The 23,448-nt window shown below is 36.0% G+C and overlaps 1 protein-coding gene across 4 annotated transcripts in view; it reads left to right on the plus strand.

Annotated features, from left to right (window-relative positions):
• Positions 1–23,448, plus strand: part of LOC126926973 (uncharacterized) — a 43,846-nt gene that overhangs the window by 1,608 nt on the left and 18,790 nt on the right. The gene's annotated exons all lie outside the window — the stretch shown is intronic.

The raw sequence follows: 23,448 nt of genomic DNA on the forward strand, positions 1-23,448 counted from the left end.
GGCCTCGATTAGTTCTCGCTTAGAGAGAGAGAGTTGTGACCGGATTATTCCTTTTTTTCTTTTTTTTAGGGGTAGTGTAGAGGGTGAGAACGGAAGGGGTGCGCTAACGACGTCACCGTGTCGAGTGAGTCACGGCTTCTAAATTGATCCCCCACCATGGTTACTCTTCCTTCTGTTCCTCTTGCTTTACTCCATCTATTCCAGCTTTTTCTTTCTTTTTCTCTCATCGTCCAGTCGCTCGTTCTATCCTTCTCCTACCATCCATCTCGTTTTGCTTCATCTCCATCAACGAAGCGAAGCACGTTGATTTAATTCCCAATGCAACGTGCCCCTCTGATTTACGCGACGAGAAAATATGCCAGGCCAAGAGGGAATGATCGTGCCTGAGGTCGTTCTCCACGTAACGTGCCTTCAACTTATGACGACACTCGTTCAATAATTTCGCAAGGTTACGGAAACTGTCGATACCATTCCGACCATGTTTCGCAAGAGTAATCGATCTCGTGATTCCGGCATGCGGTCAGCTCGGTCATAAGACAACGTTCTGTCCACAATATTTCCGGATTCTTCAGCTCGTTCATAGTAAGTTATTTAACATATTCTTGCGCGACGGCTTTAACCGAGACGAGATAAGATTAAATCATCGATGATATTGCGTGACGGCACATACCGTGATTGTTGTCTCGTTATCAGGTGATGCGATAATTGAGAATAGGCTACAGGTTGGATGAGATTCTTAGACATTTTACGTACTAATCCCTATATATTTACTTGTTAGTGTTCCTGACATGAGATATCTTAGGCTTTTGTTTTCGATTCGATGAAGGATGATTGTTAAGTTATAAACTACATTTGCAATGCAAATGTCTCGCTAGTGCATACGAAATAAGGTTTATTTGATCGAAATCTTTAGTTGCAAGACTCACGAAAAGCCAAGGTGGTGCTTAACGTGTTGAGAATGATTTAAGGGGTTAGCTATCGTTGAATTTATAACTGGATCACAAGTTGAATCGAATCGAGATGTAGCTTAAAGTATATGACTTGATAGGTGGACATTGCACGAAAGCTGCTAATTTAAAGCAACTATCGAATATATTTCAACGACCGTTCTTTTAATCCCTTATGACTTCTTTAATACTGGGTATTATTGTACAGGTATATATGTATAAGTGAATTTTAATCGTTCATTGCTGAAAGGTCGTGTGGAATAATGAAATGTTAAGTTGTTGCTAATTTCCAATTCGAAGAATTAAAATAGAAGTTTGAGTTTGATACAAATGACGTGTGAATACACGTGGCAATTTTCATAAGAAGCTTTTATCATGAAGAGAATGATATAATTGATCGAATAAAAAAGACCTATATTTCTATCCACAAGATTGACGTTATATTTTTACTAACTCTGTGTTTTATCTTATCAGCACTTGAAACTTTCCATCAATTTTCATCCCCAATGCTCATCTCGCGGCTTATTCAGAGGACGAGATATTTTACAAAATTCGCATTAAATTGAGAACATTTCATAGGCTCTCGAGGAAGTAAAATTTCCCATTAGCCCGGTTTTTTTTGGAATCTAGTGAAAGAAGAACGAGTGGAGCGTGCGTGTACAAGACATTTCCTCCTTCTCGTTTGTCTGGAACACAATTCACGGATCCCGACTTTTCTCCACGCTTCTTCTTCTTCCACGGTTAAGTTACCGCTTCAATGTAACTCTTGTGTTTTCTTTTGACCCATCCGCGCGTCGGCTGTTTCCTCATTAAGAAATGGGAAGTTCTTACGAGAGGCCGGAATGAAACGAACGAGCGTCACAGCGGCGAACGAACCAAGCACACGACCACTCGTAACAATATGGCGAAATGAATATCAAGGAAATATCGGGGAACGGTTGGACGACCAGAGGAATCCATTATCGAGCCTTGATATCTTCCTCTTCTTCCATTTGTCCGACCAGATTTTTTATTTCTTTCCCCGATGATGCTTTATTAGCGTCTCGTTTCCACCGACATGAATAGCTTTTCCTGTGGTTGGTTGCGCGACGCTGCGTCAAGGGGATGAAAATCGTCGGCAGCTCGCGAATTCAATGGCCGCGAGTTGCCTCTCCCCGGTAATTCCTTCTGTTCGCGGATTAAGCGATCGTCGATCGTCGAAATTGCATTTTTGCGATAGAAAGATTCCGCGGTCCCAAGTTCGTAAACGACCACTCTGACATTTTCTATCGACGTCCCTGCAAAAGGTCACCGAATGTGGAGCAACTTTTGAGCGGACCGATCGAGCGTCCTCGTGGGAGCCGCGAGAGCTTGCCTCTATTATACACGGTGACATGAAAATAAATAAATAATATTTACTATGGTATTATATTTTTCTTAAGAACGGAGATATTGTTTTATACCAAACACTGAGCGCAGTAGCATCATCTCAAGCAGATACTGTCGGTGGAAAAGATGTAGTGAGATCATAAAACCGGCCAAGTGTTCAAGTTTACGTGTTTCAAGAGACGAAATAGTAGTTTGAAATATGTATAGAAAGATAAGGAGCTCAAGATCTCACTGAAAACTAAACAAATTCAATTTAAAATTATGTTTTTCTTCGCGGTATATTTTTAGAAATTGCGTCTACTATAGCTTGGAAAGCGGGTTTAAAAAAAATTTTATATAGTATGATCTGAATATATTTTTTACAATATACAGATTTAACGTTATAAACTTATAATACCAATTGGTATCGCCGATTAATCATTTAATTCACGAGTAAGTATTCAACTACTTTCGCGAGCCATTATATATCAAAGCTTACTTATTTCGATGTCACCCTGTATACGCGTGTCGTATACACACATTTTTGCACGGCGTGGAGCTTGACAGGCGCGAAATCGACGGTCTGGAACGAAAAACTCGCTTCATTGAATTAGCAGCGACGGAAGCGTCGTGCTCGTTGGCGCTGTGAAATTAATTAGGCAGTCATCGGCGCGGAACGTTTTTCGATTGATCTTTTGCTACGAGGATCGAACCGTTTTTGAGGATAAAATGGTTTTTGGAACGAGTAGATTGGATCGAGGCCAGGTCATTTTCCGACTTCTTCGTCGGGATTACGTTGGAATTGAATTTCATGTCTTACGTAGCGTTTCAAGGTCTCATCCCAATGCCATACGATAATATAGCTTAGGCTACGTTATTTTATTGATAATATGTGGTCGTTCAAAGAGTTATATAAGTCAAGAAATATTCTTCGACCGCTTTTGTTTCTTTAAGTCGAAGCCGTGGTACATTGATGTCTGATCGGTGATAATCTCGTTCTATCGTATCTTCCTTATAAATATATGTTATATTGATGCATATAAAGTGTCATTTCTTTCAAATATTATGTATTTAATGCACACTTTTCTAATGACTAACTATTTTCTTTATCACAGATTTATAAAAAATTTTCAAAACGAAATGCCCATAGTGGCTTCGTTACAGTTTCTTCTAAAATAATGTACGGATTGAAAAATTGTTAGCAATTTTTATAATACGTTTTCTACGCGTAAAGTCGTATAACAAAGTCATAGGACTATTGTAATTATTCTTGACGACTGGTCAATAAGATTTTGATTTTTCTATTATAAATCTTTCTAATATGGAGTATATGTGTTTTATAGAGGAATTTCTTCTTTTTCTTTTTAGTGTGACGCTCGATGTAGATTTAATGATTTTTCAAATGCAAATGTCATTATATGAATTTATTATACATATTGTGCTTCAGACATTTTATTATTAACCATGCCTAATAGCCAACTATGTTTCTACATGAACTATATTCTTAAAAATTATTTGTGTGATGTGAAATATTTAATATGAAAAATATTTTTAAATTAGATGCACCTTTGACTTGTTCGCTTTTTACTCAGTTTTTTAGTTATTTATCGTTGTCGACCAATTATCGTTATCATAACAAATTCATTTGAAACTGATATTTTACAACTTTCTTTGTACATACACGATGTATCGTTATGACTGTCTCTCCTTAGTTGAAAAATTGTCCGAAACCATCCTTCATTTTTTTTATTTTATGAATTTTGGGAATTATAATATTCATATTTTAATCTTCTTATCAAATCATCCAAAAATTTCGAACTGTTGCGTTCAAAGTTATAACTATTATTGTTAGAATTATAAAATATGAAGTATTCCTACAGTGAGATACTGAATTTGTTATTTAATTTTGTTTCAACTATTTCCGAAAGTTTTCTAGTAATTTTTTGACATGCAAATGCCAGATTTATCTGTTAGCAAGTGTCAATTTATTTAAAACGTGTGTTATATTAATAAAATTATATTTTTCCGTGATTTAAACTCTGCTTTTATTTATTTTCATAGTTGGGTCATGCACTTCCTCGGTATAATGTTAAAGGGTTATATATAAGTTTACTATTGCAGAGTTAATTTATTCCACGCTATTTTTCAATTTTCTATTTATAAATTATTTATTTATAAATTAAAGATCTTCGCATTCTAACACATAGTTAATCTAAACTACTTTCGGTTCAAAGTTCTTAATAACCATTGTCATGGCATTGATTTAGAAGAGTATCTAATATTACACGAGTATTTGTCGTAGTAGCAAATTGGATATTGTTGAAGAAGCAATTATCCAAGAAAGATTGTAAGAAGGACAAGTATTTCGTCCAAACTCACAATTGTTTCATTTCGAAACATCGAGGCTCTAGAACTTGAAATTCAGCGGAGTTCGTGATCTCGATAAACTATTATTTATATGCATACTTTTAACAATTCACTTAGCCTCTCGTGCAAGAAAAGAACGTAATATCACGATTACACTACAAAACAAAGTTACAAATCTACCCGTTCGTTCAACATGAAAAAATACTCTACAGAAAGTAATAAAATAATCGTGAATTCATTATATATATATCTTAACTATTACCTACACACGAATTCACACCAGTACGAACCACAAATTCCTGGCTACTTTGCATAATTCTATTTTATATCTCACGATTGCTCTACTTAGATAACGTTTTTCGTACGCGATGGAGAATCATACAAATCTAACGATAACATCGGTTAGAAGCATATCGTTTCAAAGCCTATAATTTACTGCATGAATTTTCATAGTATAAATAAATCTGCCAGAGAACAACTTACTATGTAATCCCGTAACAAATCTTCCATTAGCGACTTTGACAATCCTTCAATCTCTGAATCGCCAAAAGTCGATTCAAACATGGTCGAGTAAAACGAAACAGCCAGCGATCGACTGTCCGACATGGTACTATCCCATTCTACTGCGTTCGCAGTGATTTGCGTAGAAATTGTCGCTCGCTCAATCTTTCCACACGATTGTTTGTCACAGTGAATAATATAATAACAGGAAATATAATCAAAATAAAAAGACGACTGAAATTTGCAAAATGGTAGATAAAATATTATTTTCAAAGATGGATAATAATTATAAGATATATAATTTCATTGAAAATACGCAATTATTAAAATTTCTACTTTGATGTATTCTTATGAAACGAAGTTTTGGTAGAAAATAATTTTATGAAATTTCATGTACGAAACCCGCCCTGGCTTTCTCTAAATTATAATTTTCAAATGTGCTGCAAATAGCATCGATGTACCGTTGCTCTGATGCTGTTCTATTCAATGAATATCTGTGTATCTTTGTGATGGTAGATGGACAACAACCTTTGAAGTCCATAAACAGCAGACAACATCATTGCGTGCAAACCTTAATATCGTTGATCTGATACCACCGTTAAGTTGTAGACACAACAACTTTAACTGGTGATCGCGTGTCGTTCTCCTCGATTCGTTACGCCGGATTCCCATTCACGACGCGGTATAAATCCGCGCGTGTCGACTCGACGGATCGCCTTTTATCCAAATTGAAACCTTAGCGAGCAGACCGAACGACTACGGTCATTTTCCACTTCGATCGACACAGTGGTCAGTGAACTGGCGCGTACACACACGATAATACAGACGAAAGAAGCATCTATGCGACGTGTAAGAGAGTTGGGTTCGGTTTCGATCGAAGGGCGAGGTTGTCGCCGACGAATCTCGATGAACAATCCAAGGCGAGTGGCAACCGACCAGGAAATAACCAATGCCAGGTCAGACATCCAATGTTGGTGCGTGATCGATTCTTGGCTTGTAGCATCCCGTTGATTAGGCGACGAGTGCCACGGATGCTTGCTTCGACTGGATCGATTCCTCGTCAAACGATCCTGCGACACGTGCGCGATTCACGTCTGTCGAAATCGGCTTCTTGGCCACGTGCTATTGCTGGCTATCGAGATAACAGAACTGATGGAATGGTCCGGTCCATTACAGTGAAGCTATTTTGGATTATTAATGTATTTGTTGTGTTGGCTCTAAGTATTGGAACATTTACGTACTTCTTATACATTCATTAGACATTTATTGGGAAACTGAAAAACCTAATCAGTACTCCATTTGACTATGTTAGTCAACTATGTTAACTATGTAAGTGACCGTCTTCAAGTTAAGAATACCATCAGGTATGATGCGTACCGAAACACGTGAGTGACGTGTACTGGAATGTTATCTAGTGGCCATAGGAAACAATAAACGCTGAATGAAGCACTCTGAGTCGGACAAGCATAACGGGAGTATAAAGCAGGAAACGAAAATTCTAAAGCCACGGCGGCTATCGTCGGGAAATGTTAATGAAAAGTTACTGCTGTTAGGTTAGTCGGAACTTCACGAATGGATAAGTATAAACAAAAAAAGAAATAAATGTATAAATATATAAACGAATAAATACATAAAACGATGAAGTTGCAGATGTATAAAAAAGATGCGTAAATGAAGTAACAGTGAAATTCTGTCTTTTTTTCTTTACCTACTGTCTTTTGACGATCGGCTACTGTTTGTGCCTTGAAAATGTCGCAACCCCGTGCTTCGTTTGCACAATTGCGAACACCTGTCCTCGTGGCGTTATACGTTTATTGCGCCGTTGTTTCTCCGCTCCACTTTCGGAAGTTACGACAGTTCGTGACGCGGTTACAGCGCAATACGATCGTTTCTCGAGAAAATCGAGAAGTTCCGTGTGGTTACGTTGTTACTCTTTTCTTACCCTTCGGAGTAAGCTCCTAGTGCCATACGGTGTCGGAGTTTACCTTCTAAAGGATTATGAACATTAGCAAACTGTTCCACGACGAAACATCTTCACCCAAACATGGTAACGCGCGAAGCTGTTGATTTATAACATCGACGAGGTCGCGTAATGTTTTCGGAGTATTTTTACGCGATCTCGGGATTCCGTGTAATGCGTTACAATGTCCTGAAATGATTCGTCGGTAAGATTTGCATCGGTAGCGCTCACAGATTGTATACACACGACTGTTTTTCATGTTGACCGTAAATATTGTAATTTCTGAATGGATGTTATATCCTCATTCCGCTCGATCATCGATGAAATGGAGTCGAAGAAAAATGTCTATATTTCGATCGCGCTATCGAATGTGGATAGACTCATTACGAGTAAGTTTATCGCCATCGGAGCTGATACGATAAACACAGGTGATAACTTGATGACTTGCTGATTCTTTGTTCCCTACGATTTTGCTAGCTCGCGCAACTGCGCTATAACAATTCTTCTGAATTTCGTAGCGACGCGCTTTTTTTCTTTTCTCGAGTTCTTCGATGTCCAATTGGATGTCGTTGAAACCTTCCCACGCCACGTTTGAGATCATTGAGGTGGGTTTGGATGAAGACTACGCAGCGTTGGTCCGAAATTTCACAATCATCGAGAAATTCTGATAACGCGATAATTTGACTGATAATGTGCATGCGTTTGCGTCTTAGAGCAGTGATACTAAGTCCCAGTGCTATAGACTGTGATTGATTTGCTGGATTGTTCGGTATCGTGGTATAGAACAAAGAAGATGATGGGATTGGCGATACAACTAATCGAACCTACCTTATCGTTGCGAGATTGTCCGTACTGCCATGCTTTGGTATGAAGGTTTGGTTTGGTCCGAACCAATGGTGGAATCATGCAGAAGAAAGTTGCCTTCTTGTTGAAGATTGGATGTCCTTCAAAGTGTGTCCCTCAAGTTGCTGCGTTGGCCGCTGCAACTTGATGATCCTTCGTATCGTTATGCTATGTGAATGTTTCGCTTCTCATTGGAATGGGTGAATGCTGTAGTCCGTGTGGTATCACTCACAGTTTGAATGTTTGTCGCACTAAGTGTTTCGTCTACGAGAAAACGTTTACGAGGCTGCACGGTTCATTAACATCCGGTTCGAAGGATGAGTAACAAAGATTGTTAAGACGATCGTGACGACAACCCACGACGAGTGACTTGATCAACGAAGATCGTAATTCTTCGTTACGATTTATCATATCGGCGTCACGTTTCACGGTAACGTTGCCTAAGCTCGTTGCGGCGATAGAGATAATGATTCGAGTGAAAGACGATGTTAACTAAGCTATTAACTTTAACGGCTGAATTCGAAACTGTTTATACGTTGAAATGTTAGAGTAAATCGCTGGAAAATTGGAAATAAGCGTGCTGAAGTAAACTGTTCGAAGGTTGCAGGGTAAATGATCGTATTCGTCCAGAGAATGATCGTTCAAAATTTGGACGAGACATCTCGATGGAGATAAGGCTCGCAGATTGTCTAAATAATCTGAAATAAGAAATAGATGTATAAATATATAAACGAGTGAAGATTTAGAACAATAAAGTAACGATAGAAATAGCAATGAAATTCTAGCTCTGTGTAGGGATGCGATCTTCGATGAAATCGCGATTAAAGCGAAACACATACTATTTTGTTTATTTAGAAGTTCCTCTTTGCGTGCTATTTTATTTGCGTTAATAAATTACGTGATATTCATATTTGCAAGAATTAAAGCTGAAATTATTTGTCTTTATTAATTCTTGATTCAACGATTAAAGAATTAGCATCTACGTCTGCTAATATATCGCAATTTGAATTTGGAATTCTATAGAGCTTTCATTTGATTGTCGTTGTAAATTGAGATGAAAGATCCTACTTTCAAAATAGTGGTAGAAACGATTGGTTGTTATTATGCGTATATTCGATATCGAGTTTCATGCTTGGGATTAGAGTATCTCCTGTTATCAATTTAATATCTGGATTTAAATTTGCTCTTCCATAGGGGAGCACAGAATATGAGAAGAGATTAGAGCGACCAGGCCTTATAAAGGAAGTGGAACAATTCAGAGATAACTGTTATGAAAATTGTATTACTATTGAATATGTATTATTATAAATTAATTATCAAGTTGCTTCGGTAAAATATTTATTGAGCTTATTTTCACATGTCGATCTGATACTACCGTCATTTATAACCTTTGAAACTAGTTGCTAATAATAATCGTAATATTTGTAATTACTATCAGCAACTTTAATATGGTTAATGTCACTCAGAAATTTCTGCCGACATTTTATGGTAAAGCGTGTACAAGAGATCAGGTCAACTAGAGTTCGCCAATGATTGATGTTTCGCGCGGTGCTTATTTAACCCTCGAAGGCCGAAATTATTTGTCAAGTACGCAACGGAAACAGGGTCATTTGTGGCGCTTAATGACATTCCTATTTTTATAGGAGAACTCTTATCGTAAATTCTAATATTTCTCATTTGATATTTTCTATACGCTGCTACTTACGAATATCCGAACATCTTATCCTGAGATTTTATAATCAATACAAATGAATTGTTAAAAATACGTAAAGGTTCGAATGTTTCTGAGTGGTAGTATATTTTCCTATATTTAATGGATACGCTACCAATATTCTACGACTTTAATAATACAACAAATAATTCATAATTCATGTAACAAGTTCACATGAAAGAATCTTGATTCAAGATTTTATTGATTTTCGTCAAATAAAAAATTAATAGGTAGGTGGGTGAGTTTGGGACGAATACAAAGAGGAAACTCTCGTGTTCCCCGAAGTCATATACATATAAGAATGGATATTAAATCTTACAAGAGTTCCTTCCAGGAAGGTCGTGATTATTCCCTTTCAAAGTTAAATTAAATTAGATTCAGCATCTTATTTCTCTTAACTACCAAGTCCTTACTCTTTTATTCTTTTATTTTCCTCGATCAGTATCTACCAACTCATTCAATCTTCTATACTTCTAATTGAAAGAATTATTTAAGGTATATCTCGCATTATAGGGGTTTACGTCTTAGTGAGTGTAAGTTTCAAATATTATAAAAGGATCTCTTTATATATATATTAAATATACTCAACTATTCTACAACTCATAATAATTAAGCTCGTTGAAACACTCGCTAAAGCTCTTGTAAGACTCTCTCGCAAAACCCTGACCTCGCTGCTTCTTTCACACCGTCTCTTCGAACTCTGACGCCTTCACGGACGATTTTACGTCTCAACTTAGACTAACTCTTTGTAAACGAGGCACAGCCATTTCTAGAAAGCTCGTAACTTCGTTAGTCCAAAATAACGTTCTGGATGATCAAATACCGTCTATCATGATCGTATTGCAATTTTTAATACTTCTTTGTAATTTCATTATTATTATTATTATTATATAGTAGAAGTTACGATGGAAATATAATATGAGAAATTACGTAATAATTTAACGATGTAAATTATGTATTCCTTAATTGACAAGTTACAGATTGATTATAGACTCCCTTTTATAATTTTACAATTTTACATTGTAATTAACGAAATTTCATTTTAATATCGCTCTTGTTCGCGTTATGCAAAATATCGAAATATCTTGAGACTCGTAATATAATATTAGTTTAATTAGTTTTTAAAAATAAAGTTCTCAGAATCTGCTTTCACAGCTACGATACTGGAAAAATCTAATGCCATGTCATAAATTGTTTAAAAAAGGAGAAGCTTCAAACTCCAAATGAAATATTGCGTTAACGACAACGTAGTCCTCTAATGGGTTAAACAGCGATTCCCTGGTTAAAGACCGCGCTTCATCCAACCCGTCATTCGTTGCTATAATTAATTACGAGATAATCTGACCGTCGATAAAAGGAACGCGACGTTGAAGCTCGCAATCCCGCGTTATCGTCCCGTAGATCGCTTGGGCGGAAAAGAGGAGGCCCTGTCAGCCTACATCTATGTATGGCCGTGTACATGTTGTGTGTCGTTATCACTATCAATAGCCCCGATACACTTCCGCCGTGGTGTGCGAGAGGGGAAACACGTAGGTGGTGAGTGCACGCGCGTCGCAATAAACCACGCCTTATCGCCTTACGCTTGAAACTTCTCGAGCCACGTTCACGTGGTTTGTTGAACCACGCAGGTTCATTGGCTCTGTGGTTAGAAAATACGCGAGCACGTAACGCACACAGTTTTTCACACAGCGTTCGGCCAAATGACGTATAACGTATAAGGTGACACGTGACGATTTTTTTATGAAAAAATAAGAATAAGATCGTTTCTCGAATATTTGTTCGTAGGACGGTTCGTTTTCGAGAAAGTCGAATTGGAAAATTTATCAAGTACAAACATACTTTTAATTTTTCACTTGAGGGGCATAATTCAGTTTGAACGACAAACGACTCAAGTACCAGAAGAAGCGAAGAGTTTTAATATAAAAGCAATCGATATCGCAGACGGTAGAATAGCGAGAGAATTAGAAGACGGTACATTGAGAGAGATTGTTGGATGAGAGTGTGGGGAATGGGGTGAAAAAATGCGACATTCTCGGATCGAGTGGCGCGAGGGCTGATGCAATTCTGAGTGTGACATCCGGAAAACGCTGATCGAGCACAGAATGGACTGCAGAGTAGTGGAAGTGGGTCGTTCTTGTCAACGCGATCGTTAGAATTCGATTAATCGCGCATATCAACTTTGATTTCGATTCTTTTAATTCGTTTTGAATTAAGTTGAAGAGACTTGCAGACTGGTTTTTGTCTTAGTTTATTCAAAGTTGTGGGATATTTTATTGGTCAGTTATTTTCTATCTAACTACCCCTTTAATACGTATTATTTTATTATTTATTGTGTTAGTAGAAAAAGGTTAAAAGCCATCGTTTATGATAATCATTCATTAGGATATAAGTATTTTTATGTTTAGTTTTCCGTTTATTGTGATTTCGAAAGATACAGTGAACCATACCGCGACTAAATATAAATCTTTCTGTCCCTTAACCATAGTAAAAGAGATCAGAGTTGAAGTATATTTGAACTTTTCTTGGTCTTCTATTAATTTAATTCTTTATTCTCCTATTATATCGGTAATATCCTTTAGTACTTCTTTTCTCATAATGTCACTATATTTTTGTTTTATCGAATATTTACCTCTAACTCTTCCGGTTGAATTTCCTGAGAACATTGGTCTCCCCATTATTACAATGCAATAAAAGAATTAACGAAGATTTATTTCAGCTATACATAAAAATATATAAATACGCGAATACGTAGTATAAAAATACATAGAAATATACGTTTCTTAATTTTTGCACAAATAATATTCTTATTTCAATAATAAAACGTTCGTACAATGCTGTATGAAATAAATTTATCAAATAAAACGAGGCAGGCTTTCCTCAAATTACCAAGAATCGATATTTCCTTCTTGAAACTCGCAATCTCTCCTTCACGATATTATTCACAGATCAAATATAAACGTCAAAAAGTCTAACTCGATTCCATCGATAATTTACAATCATCATCTCCACCAAAATGTCAAACCTTCTTGCCCTATATTCCCGGAATATATCGAATTTTCCATAATTTCCCGAAAGTCCGATATTGCTTGAATAAATCGAGCAACTTGAATTTCCCGTTCGACGTACAATTTTAGTTCCCTTTTACCAAAGTTTATTGGTTTCGAGTAACGTAGTCGACAAATCAGAGAGTTTGCGTGATTCAACGTTTCGAGACGTAGGCGCTGGCTAGAGATAAGAAATACTTTCCTTTTGCTGGTCTTTGGGGAGATGCGCTGGCTGCAGACGCCCCTTCGTCAGATAGAAGTGTCTAGACGTCTGACCAAATACGCGCGCTTCTCCTGCCAAGAGCTGAAGCTGAACCGAGAGCCAGGCGAGCAGCGATGAGACGCTTTAAAAGATAATTCACGCTAGTTTGATGAACCGTATAAGCGAAAACAAGCTTTTTCTCTCTTTGAATCAACTCTGAAAAAACTTGGCTTCGATTCCCATATTTTACGTAATTTAAAATACATGTACCAATGCTCGAATATACATGGATACTTATTTATTTCTAGGCAATATAATTTAAGTAAGAAATCAGTCATTTTTATTGCTGACAGAACGTCGCAGAACGAGTATCATAATAAGCGGAATTTTTTTAAATTAATATAGAAAACAGTTAATATCCAGTTGTGAAATGTTATAACACAATTTTGTTATTTAGAAAATTCTTTAGCCTTAGATTTCTTAATATACCTTTAAATTATTTCTGTGATAATTGAAAACCTGTAGAAATTTTTATTATTAATAGACTATTGGAGGAGAATATTATGAACAAAGAATTAATTTCAAAAAATTATCTGTACGTGTCCAATGCTATAAAAGAATTTCATTTTTTAGAATGTTGTTTATTCTCGAATTATTCAGTGTTTTTTTTTTTTTTTATTTTGGAAAAGCTTGCTTCAATCGTGCCTATGTTTCAGTCAGATTACGATTACAATTGGCGTTTAATTCCTGTCTGGTCTGTGAAGATTCTATAAAAGTAATTGTACAATTGTATAAGAGATTTCCTATCTCTGGAGGTATAATTTAAATTTCATTTAAATCGCATTTTCCTCGATTATTCGACATCCAAATCGCAATCACGAATTTTCAAAGCGGGCCGTATTTCCGTTCTTTCCGCGACGTTAAGCTTTCGCACACAATTTCTTGAATGTAGATTGAATCGTTCAACGTAGAGTCTTCACGTCGTTGATAGAAAGATACACATTAATGCTCTCGTAATATCAACACGCTTCATAAAACCAGGATACATTTGATGAAGTTTTGCCAAAGCCAAAGATACATCAAAGATTAGCTATACTAATATTTGAATATTTTAGATTTTAAACCATTATCGTTCAACATTTTAATGAGATCACAAATGAAAAACATTTCTTTCGTTTTACAGGAGAACATTTTTTAAAATTCGATATATTAAAAACAAATTTCATATCGAAGCTATGTTTCCATTTAATTTCGAGATTAAATATATTTTGCCTGATCTTCTTAAAACATATTAATAGTATTAGTATTCATATTATTATTAAAATACTTTTGTTTAGGTATGAAAGTCAATAAAAATTGACTTAATATATTCTGGCCGTACAGTCGTTTAATATCATTTAATATATCACGACGAGGAATATTTTTTAAAATTCTGACTAAACCGTAAATTTGGAAAAATCCATATGTCTTTCAAAAATTGAATAAAACGACATAGGATCGGTCAAAAACGTAATGAATTTTAAAATTACCCGTAAAGGATCGAAGATGTAGCTTTCCTTGAAGTTTTCAAATGATTTCCAACCAAATCGATGAATCACAGAACAATAGAAGAAAATAAGAAGTGGTTACGAGCGTTCGCAACTTGAAAAGATTCTCGAACAATTCCAACGTCGACGGTTTAACACGAACAATTTCACGAAACATTGTTCTCTGCAACCAGCGGAGACACGCAGCGAATACCAGTAATTTTCAGTGCAACGTCACCTTAATAAGTAGGCAAGGAAATAAAAAAGGGAAAAAGAAAGATAAAAAGAACACGATGAGACTTATCAAAAGGAAGGGTTTGTGTCGCGGCACGAAATCTTCGCATCGTTTCCACCTTAGAATTAATTATTCGAACGAAGTTACCTCCGGCCACGAACGCGGGTCAGCGTCGCTGTTAAAACGCGAACACGTGTCGGTGTTCCTAACGAAGCCAATTTAGACGTTCGCCCTACCATTATGCCTTCAGCGAGAAGTAAATTTCTCGACAATTTTCTGAAATGAAAAGCGACTGGTAATTCGCTTATTCAGAAAGAAACTGCCGGTTATTCGAATGAAAAGCAAAAATTAGAAACGAAGGCGACGCAAAGTGGGAAGAAAAATGGAGAGAGACGAGAAAGAGAAAATGAAATTTCGGAAATGGAGGGTGAGATCTCAGTTGAATGATCCTCGACCACCACCAAACTTTCGTGTTACTTACTTTCATCGTTTCAAAAGAAAGTTTCCGCATGTTACCATCCCAAAGACGCGCATTTAGTCAAAAAATGCAAAAACCCAGTCGCTCGTCCGATTAAATGGAAGATCATTCTTCTTCCGGCAAAGGTCAGAGGTTGAAAGTTCGGGCAAACGACCCGCGGAGGGATCAAAGACGTTCCCTATCGGGCGTCATTATATTAGGTTGCTAGGAAAATTCATAGTAAAAGATTTCACTAAAATTACATGTTTTTTTTTCTATATATAACTTCACGAGAATATTTTTGAAAAATTTCTCCTCCTTTTCGGTAAAAAATTCTTTCCAATAGCTTTTATAAGATTCTAGAATATTTAGTTTCTTGTTTATATCTTTCTATACTAGATATATTTGGTGAACGAAACAAATTATCCAATTTTCCACGAAGATTCAAAACTCCTTGGATATATAGTACGAGCTTCAACATTATCTCACCGAAGAAAAGAAATCTGTTTTCTCAACGAATTTTGGATAGTCCTTCTTAACTTTTTCCATGTTCAACCGAGAGAGTATTTATCGGAATATTTGATTATTTGATACGATACGAACTTATCAAACGATCTAATGGCACGTCAATTTTCTCGAAAATGGCTCCGTCTTTTTTCGCGTGTCGCGATACGTATCATTTTTCATGATTTTTTTTGGGCTGGTTACACGCAATGTCATAGTAAGCCTTAAAACAGGGTTCCGTTTTTTCTTGCGTATCACGAGACTATATTTTGCGACTCTCTTTTTTCCTTTTTTCGATTGGTAACACGCAATTGATATTGTTTCTGCGAACAGCCGTACCCTTGCGTTTCTGCGTTGTCGAAAGTGGTTAATTTTACACCATCTCGACGTGTCGTGTTACACGTCCCACCGATATCGGAAGGTTTTATTTTTGCTTCGAGCCACGCGTGAGATGGTAGCTTTTTCCGATATTGTACGAGTTCGTTTTTTAAATAAGATCCTTCGCCCTGATCGTTAAAGGGACTGTTTTTGGATCGGCTTCGTGGGATTGGGGCGATCTATCGAGGGATAAAATAATGTGGGTGGACTGCGAAGAAATTTATCGAGCTTCTGTTTAATTTCTCTTGGGGAAAGGAGAAGGAAAATAATGCGTTAATTAATTAATTCACGTATTGGCTAGGATTTTATAAAATTGATTGTTTTGATGGAAACAATCATTTGGAAAATTATTTCTTACTGGGCATTCATTTTATACAGAATTTTATATACATTATGGACTCGAAACAGCAATAATACAAATGGAAAAATTAATATTTTAAAAATTGATAAATGAAAAGTATATAAGTACAGTGAGAAAGTACTTGACGATGCTCAAAATAAAACAATTGTTAAAATGTTTGAAATTTTAATTACTTGTAAAATGTGTTGGTTACACAGGAACGTTGATAAATACTTTTAACGTAGTATAATTAAAACATCATTAAATTGCTATAATTGTAGATAAGATATATTTCTACAATTACGTGATTGTTATATTGAATATAATTCAATAAAATTGTATGTCATTAAATTGTATTTAATTCAGTGACGGTGTGATATAAATAACAGTCAAAGTAAACAAATAAACTACTTGAAATTTTAATGAAACGATAAACAATTTACGATAAATAAAAGTATTCAATGAATAGTAAAAAAATTCCGTATATACACGGCAATCTTGTGTTTCGAAATAACAATTAATCTTCGACCTTCTGCATATAATGCAATAGAACATCCAACGTCAACTCCCACGCAGAAACAAACGGAATAGCCGAAACGACATAAATAATAAAACGGCTAAAAATAAAATTTCGTATTAAAAAGAATTTTTAATAAAAATATTCGTATTCCACGTGCATAGTTGAAAGCTACTGCACGATTCGAAATATCAAAAGCACAAACTGGATATACGAAGTCTCGCTGCGATTAAAACGCGAAACTCCATCAAATATTCTGTTTGTCTTTGCTCGAGGTAACAAAAAATCTGCGAAATTGATATTGTTTCGCTTCTGTAGGACAGAATGGATGGAACGTACTAACTCGACTCGAAGCAAATGAAAAGAGAGAGACGATTAATCAGATCATAAAGGAATCATGAATTATCGAGGCAACGGCATTCCATTGGGAAACCGATATTTAAATAGAACTACGTAAGTTGAATTGCAAATGGGGAAAAAGCTCTGAAAGCTGCCGATGCGATTGTAAACCGTGCACAGGGCTCGGTCATAAATATTCTCTGCATTATTAACTATAGTAAAGAAAGAGATAGAAGATAGTTGAGAGTGACGGGCTGATACAATCGTCTACGTGAAGTTGCGAAAATTATAGGAAACACGTTATCGCATTTTCAGCCTGGTTTGATTGGGGCTGTAGTTGCGGATGGAGACATTAAATTTAATCAATAACTGTTGTTTGCATTTCTCGGGTATATTGAGGTGTTTTGAAGGCGAAACTGTTTGCACAGTCGCAAGATATTGGACAAAGATGGAAACTACAGGTGAGAGAGCGAAGTAATTTTTGAAAAGAAATGAATTTATTTTTTGTAACTGTGGAAATGTCTTTTTTTTTTGCTTTTTCTTTTCTTTCTCGTTGAATAATCTACTGGGTTAATTTTAATTTGAAAAAACTGGAATTTTTCTCTTCCATGTAAGATTTGCTCTCTTTGTTTCAAATGTCATGGCTGGTATTTGTTTTTTATTTTTCCAGAAGTGTTGAAATATTTGGTTACGCACACTTTTTACCTTGCAAATAAAGTTATATTATATAGACCCATGTGAAATAATAGCTAAATATTTTAAATTATACGAAGGAAAATAAAAATGGCAAGAACTAAAATGATACAAAATTTCAGCCTTTGCAATTCCAAAATGGCCAACGTATTTACTAAAAGGGGCAGGATTCATCCCTGATATTCGTCAGACAAATATGAAGATAATCATCATCAACAATAACAAAAAATCATTTACTAAATTCCCTGCCTGCACCTGTATCTTATATCACGTGCATACGAATCAAGCCAAGTAGCCCGATAAATTCAATAATTAATTCAATAATAATCACGAATTAAGCCATTATAATTCACAGCAAAGATAATAAAGTCTGTGTTGATTTGAAGAAAAAGTTTCCAGAATCAGTCGAAATATTTCGTTGGATTCGCAAATACGAGCAAAACGAGAAGGGTAGCCAGGAAGTCATGAGACGGTGGCAGCGCGACAAGGAATGGCAAATATTTCAAGAACTCGCAGAGTTCTCGAATAGAAACGAAGGTCGAGCGCGGGGCTGACGACCCAAAGACGACCGGAGCCACGAAAATTCAACCTCGAACGAAATGCTAATCGATACGGAATTTCAATCTTCCCCGTTCGGCGTCTTCCCCTTTCTCTGTTCGCCACGCTTCCGTTTTATCGTTCGTCGACCGTTGTTCAGCTTTCATCCCCCAAAGAGTACGTTGCTACTGTTCACTGCGACGCGGATAAGCTTGCAGCCTGTTCGAAATTGATTTGCTAGGACAACTCGTTCCAAGTTTCGTAGCTGCGGGTTTCTTGATCTGTTCCTTATGACATGTAGAAAATCATTGACAAATACGTTTTATATAAAATATTTAATAAAAACTCTTGGTACGAAATATTGCAAACAAAATGTTTTTTAATCTAATAAAAATATCTTTAATATATCTATTATTTCAAAAGGTGGTACTTTTTTCAATGTTGTATGGAAAAACATCCAATTTAAAGAGAATGTTTGTCTTACACCCTTTGGTTTCCAATTATTTTCATTTAAATACGAACAGTTGCTAATAGAAAATAGATATTAACCACTAGGCCAAGAAAGAACTATACTCTGTACAAATCTCGTTAAAATTAACGTATAGGTTACATATATGTATGTATAGCTTACAGGATTCGGAATTCTATAATTCCGTAGCTCTCTGCATACTGCAACAGTCCAGCTGTATTCTTCGAAATGCTTGCAGAAATACATTTTTCACTGAACAGTAAAGCGATATTTTCAACCCTCTTTACGAAACAGAAATTGCATATTCCATAAGCCGCCTAGAATATTAAAACTACGTCGTTTCTTTCGCCTTTAATATTCCGTAAGTTCGCAGGATGCTATAACGCGCAAAGACACGTAGCTTTACATCGCCATAAATCTTCGAGTCTGGCACAATATCTTGCACGAATTCGACCGTGCATATTTCCTTTGGAGACAGGAGAGGAAAAAATTCATTAAAATTTCAAGAAAATCCGTGTCTGAACTAAACAGGGGCAACAACCTGCGGCATCACACGACGTTCGTATCGTCTTCAAGGCGCAACAACGCGCCGCACGTGCATAAAACAGCTCAGCTGCATCCATAACACGCGCTACCACGGATGCTTCGAAAAATATCGTGTAAGATTTATTTATAGCCTGTTCATACTTAATTTAACCCGGCCTCACGCCACAGGGAGAACGTCCAAGTCGATAAAAAAGATCCTAGAAATCCGTTATCGTCGATGTTCCAAGCTCGGCTCTGTATTTGCGCCATTGTGCTCCGTGTGTATCGATGGTTGGACACTGTGGACACGCTTCGACAGTTGCGCGATCGACAGACTTGCTGGGATTAAGTTCGCTATTGTTGCTCGGTTACGTTTTTTTGCAAATGCGTTCTGCAACGAATCACAGTTTTTTCTGTATTCCGTTTTTCCAATGTTTATCGATTATACTTTCTTGAATATTTATTCTACGTGTATTACGTGTGAAATATTTATATAATATTTTTGATATTTTTTTTTCACTATATTCAATATTTAGTTTTGGTTATTTTGTGGTAAATAAATTTTTGAAGTTTAACGATCTAAAATTTGCTACTTTCAATAATTTTAATTGGATGGTAATTTTGATTTACTGGTACTGATATCGTACGATATCGTTTACAATTCGTACAGTTGCAGTTAGTTGATCATATTATCAGGTTGATCAGAGGTATAGAATATATCGAAATGTTAATGAGAAACTGTCGATAAGTTATTTGACACGGCTGATTTTGACGGTGGAAACCGGATCAATGGCAGAGGGTAACTAATGCCCGTGTTCGACGTTCCTTTATGCTTGATACACGATTGGAAGATTGCGAGCAAGCTCGTCTAAAACTGCATCCAAGCTCACGCTATTTTATTATCCCTAAATCCTACATTTTATACATACTCGCAATGCCATAAATCTTCATGCAATCGGAATTCGAATTCAATTCCATTTCAACTTCCATAAAGAAAAATTTATTCTAAAACTAAAATTCATGCTAAAAATATATGAATTGTGGAATCAGAATAATTCGAGAAAACAATTCTTTAGAAGTTGCGACATTTCAAACATTTACATCGTAATTTCAACATACACAAAATTCTATCACAGATTCACATTCTCAGATTACTTCGAACTTTACTAATCGACGGATCAATAAATTAACGATCAATCGATAAAATCTCATAACAGCGTTAATTAAAATCTCAAAATGTTTCGTCTAACACACATAATATATCCATGAGAGGTGTCTATACAGGTGTTGGATTACTTTCTTGAGCGTGTGTATGTACTTACATGTCTTTTTATAACAGCCTGTATTTCCGATTATTGAAATTTACACGCAAATTAATTACAATGTTTTTCATAAAGTAATAAACCAAACGACAGAATCCCAATAGAATTGCGTACATTGACTGGCGAACGCTTGACGTTGGTTCGCGTGCAGGAAACATTTTCACGGCCTCGAATGGTATCGCGCGTAAATACACACGACGTGACGCCCGATCTAGGCCAGAAACGACGAGTACCTCTGACTAAACTGGGCCACAGTGCGTCGGCCTCGTGTCTAGAAATACCATTGCTGGTCGTTCGAAACGACCAAAAAGCATTCCCGATTAAAATTGCTCGGAACCAGCCATTCAGGAATTTACAAGACCGCAGTATCTCGATACGAATCTTCGTGAAAAATGTAGCAGAATGACAGAGTTTCTTCAGAAAAACCTCTCCTTCGTTAGTATAATGTGTTTTAGAGTGGCGATCGATATTACGTTTATCTTTCGTGCAACTATGACTGTGCATTTCGTAATTTAAAAGAATTTTTATTTCATTGGAATATTGTCTTTGTTGTACTTAATAACTTGCATACTTTTCAATTCAGCTCCGCAGCTAGAAACTTTAAAGCTAAAGCCCAGCTGAGAAATTTTTGCAAAGTGTAATTTCTCCCTCGTGGTCTCAATTTCCGAGAAATGATTATGAGGCGTTCCAGAGATAATTTGAACAGCGTGATAACGAAATGTAATATGTCATACGACAGGAATAAATATTGTTTTTTTGATAACTGCTACGCAACTGGAATTGATTTATTATTCTATTCATTGCATGACTTTCATTACATAACGTTCATCGATATGAAAAAGGAATTTAAACAAATCGACGATCTCATAACGACACGACGAGAAACATGGAAATTTAATGTATCTATTGTTCGACAATTTGATTAGATTGGCAACAATCGTTTATCGCTTCGTTAATGACGATGATGAAGATGTTCTAGTATTACATTGATATATGATACTAGATATAGTAGTAATAGTAATATATAACGTATATAATAATATAATAATAGTAATAAGTTTCAGTGATATAATTTCGTGTGGCATTCTGTATTTCATACATTTCAAATTATTATTCACAGATTTTTCTTTTCTTCCTAACGTTACCACGTTTTTATTTCGTATCTTCCATTTTTAATGCCGCTTGACCTAATTAAGAAAAAGAAAATTACGCTGGACGATCTCATTTTATATTATAACAAATTTTTCACTGCTGATTCCAAGTTAAATACCAATTTCTCCTACATAAAAGATAATTTAGAAAATTTTTGATATATCAATGATGAATCAATCAAGGAAAGAAAAAGAAATGAAAGGAGCGACAATGCAATTCCCGAATAAGTAGGAAGAACGAATTGTCAATGTCGGTCTATAAAATTTTCAATGTTCTAGGGTAAAAATAGAGCTAGATAAATTTTTACAGAAGCGAAACTGTCTCGCAAAAGTATCGTCGTAAAGTATCGCTGAAACTTCCGCTCGCAGCTTTCTTACCACGTCACGTATTTGTTGTTTGAAACTTCGAATTGCGTTTAGCAGGGAAAAATGAATGGGAAAAGACATATCCGGCTGAATTTCGAACTCTCTTTAAAACTTCCGCCATCTGACTTGTACCTTCGACCCTTCTGGGACAGACGAACATACAATACCCTTTAGAAAAGTTAGCTCGGAGAATGGATCTGAATTTTTACAATCTCTTGCCACGATTTTATAATTCTATCTATCGGTTCGATTTTCTCGTTGTTGGATTTTTGAACGAAACATCGCCCGAAAGGGACCAATTTCGCGGGTTTTCGATCAATGTGTTCGCATAGAAATTTACTTGAACCATAATTTTGCTTTTTTAATCTCGCTATATACCTTTGCATCTTTTGTCTTTAAACGTACAATCGATATTCCATCTCCTCCGTATTATCATCAAACAAAAATAATCCCCCCATAATAATTCTATCAACATTCACCTCAAACGATCGACCAGAAGAAGCTAAAGCAATGCTCCGCGTACACCCCACAATAACAAAACCCTCTCCTGAAATTCTCCAAACTTTACACGAACGTACCCTCCACTACATTACTTTCCGTACAACACATCAACTTTATCCGTGTAAATCTATAGGTTTTATGCTACCGTTAACTTTAATGACATCAACCAGTAAACAAGAAAATATTATGTACAGAGTGGACACTTTTATGCAAGCTGGTATTATTTAGGATATAATTAACAAAATTGAATTTCCATAGAAAATTGTTTGACCTACCAAGTAATTTGGATATTCATTATTCCTTTGGAAAGTTTCATTAATAATTTAATATGGACCGATGAAGAGGAGATTACGTTTCTTTTAAGTCAACCTTAAGACTAAACCATTCTTGAACGAATTAAGATTCTTAACACCTCAGTGTTAAGCGACGTCTCTGGCACGTCATTGTAGGTTTTGGCATGGGAACCGCAAGGGGCGCCAGAGACGTTATTTGACGTCAAGAAATTAAACGAGCAACAGTCGCTCGAATTATCCATAATAATTTAATGAATAGTTTCTTCGCAGGACTTGCTTGTTACTTTGAAATATTTTTGGTCGCGTGTATAATATTAGAACCTCTACGAAAATATCGATCTCATTCTCACATATTTTTCAATCATTCATAGTC

Source organism: Bombus affinis, chromosome 2 (assembly GCF_024516045.1).
Source record: "Bombus affinis isolate iyBomAffi1 chromosome 2, iyBomAffi1.2, whole genome shotgun sequence".
Taxonomy (NCBI): Eukaryota; Metazoa; Arthropoda; class Insecta; order Hymenoptera; family Apidae; genus Bombus; species Bombus affinis.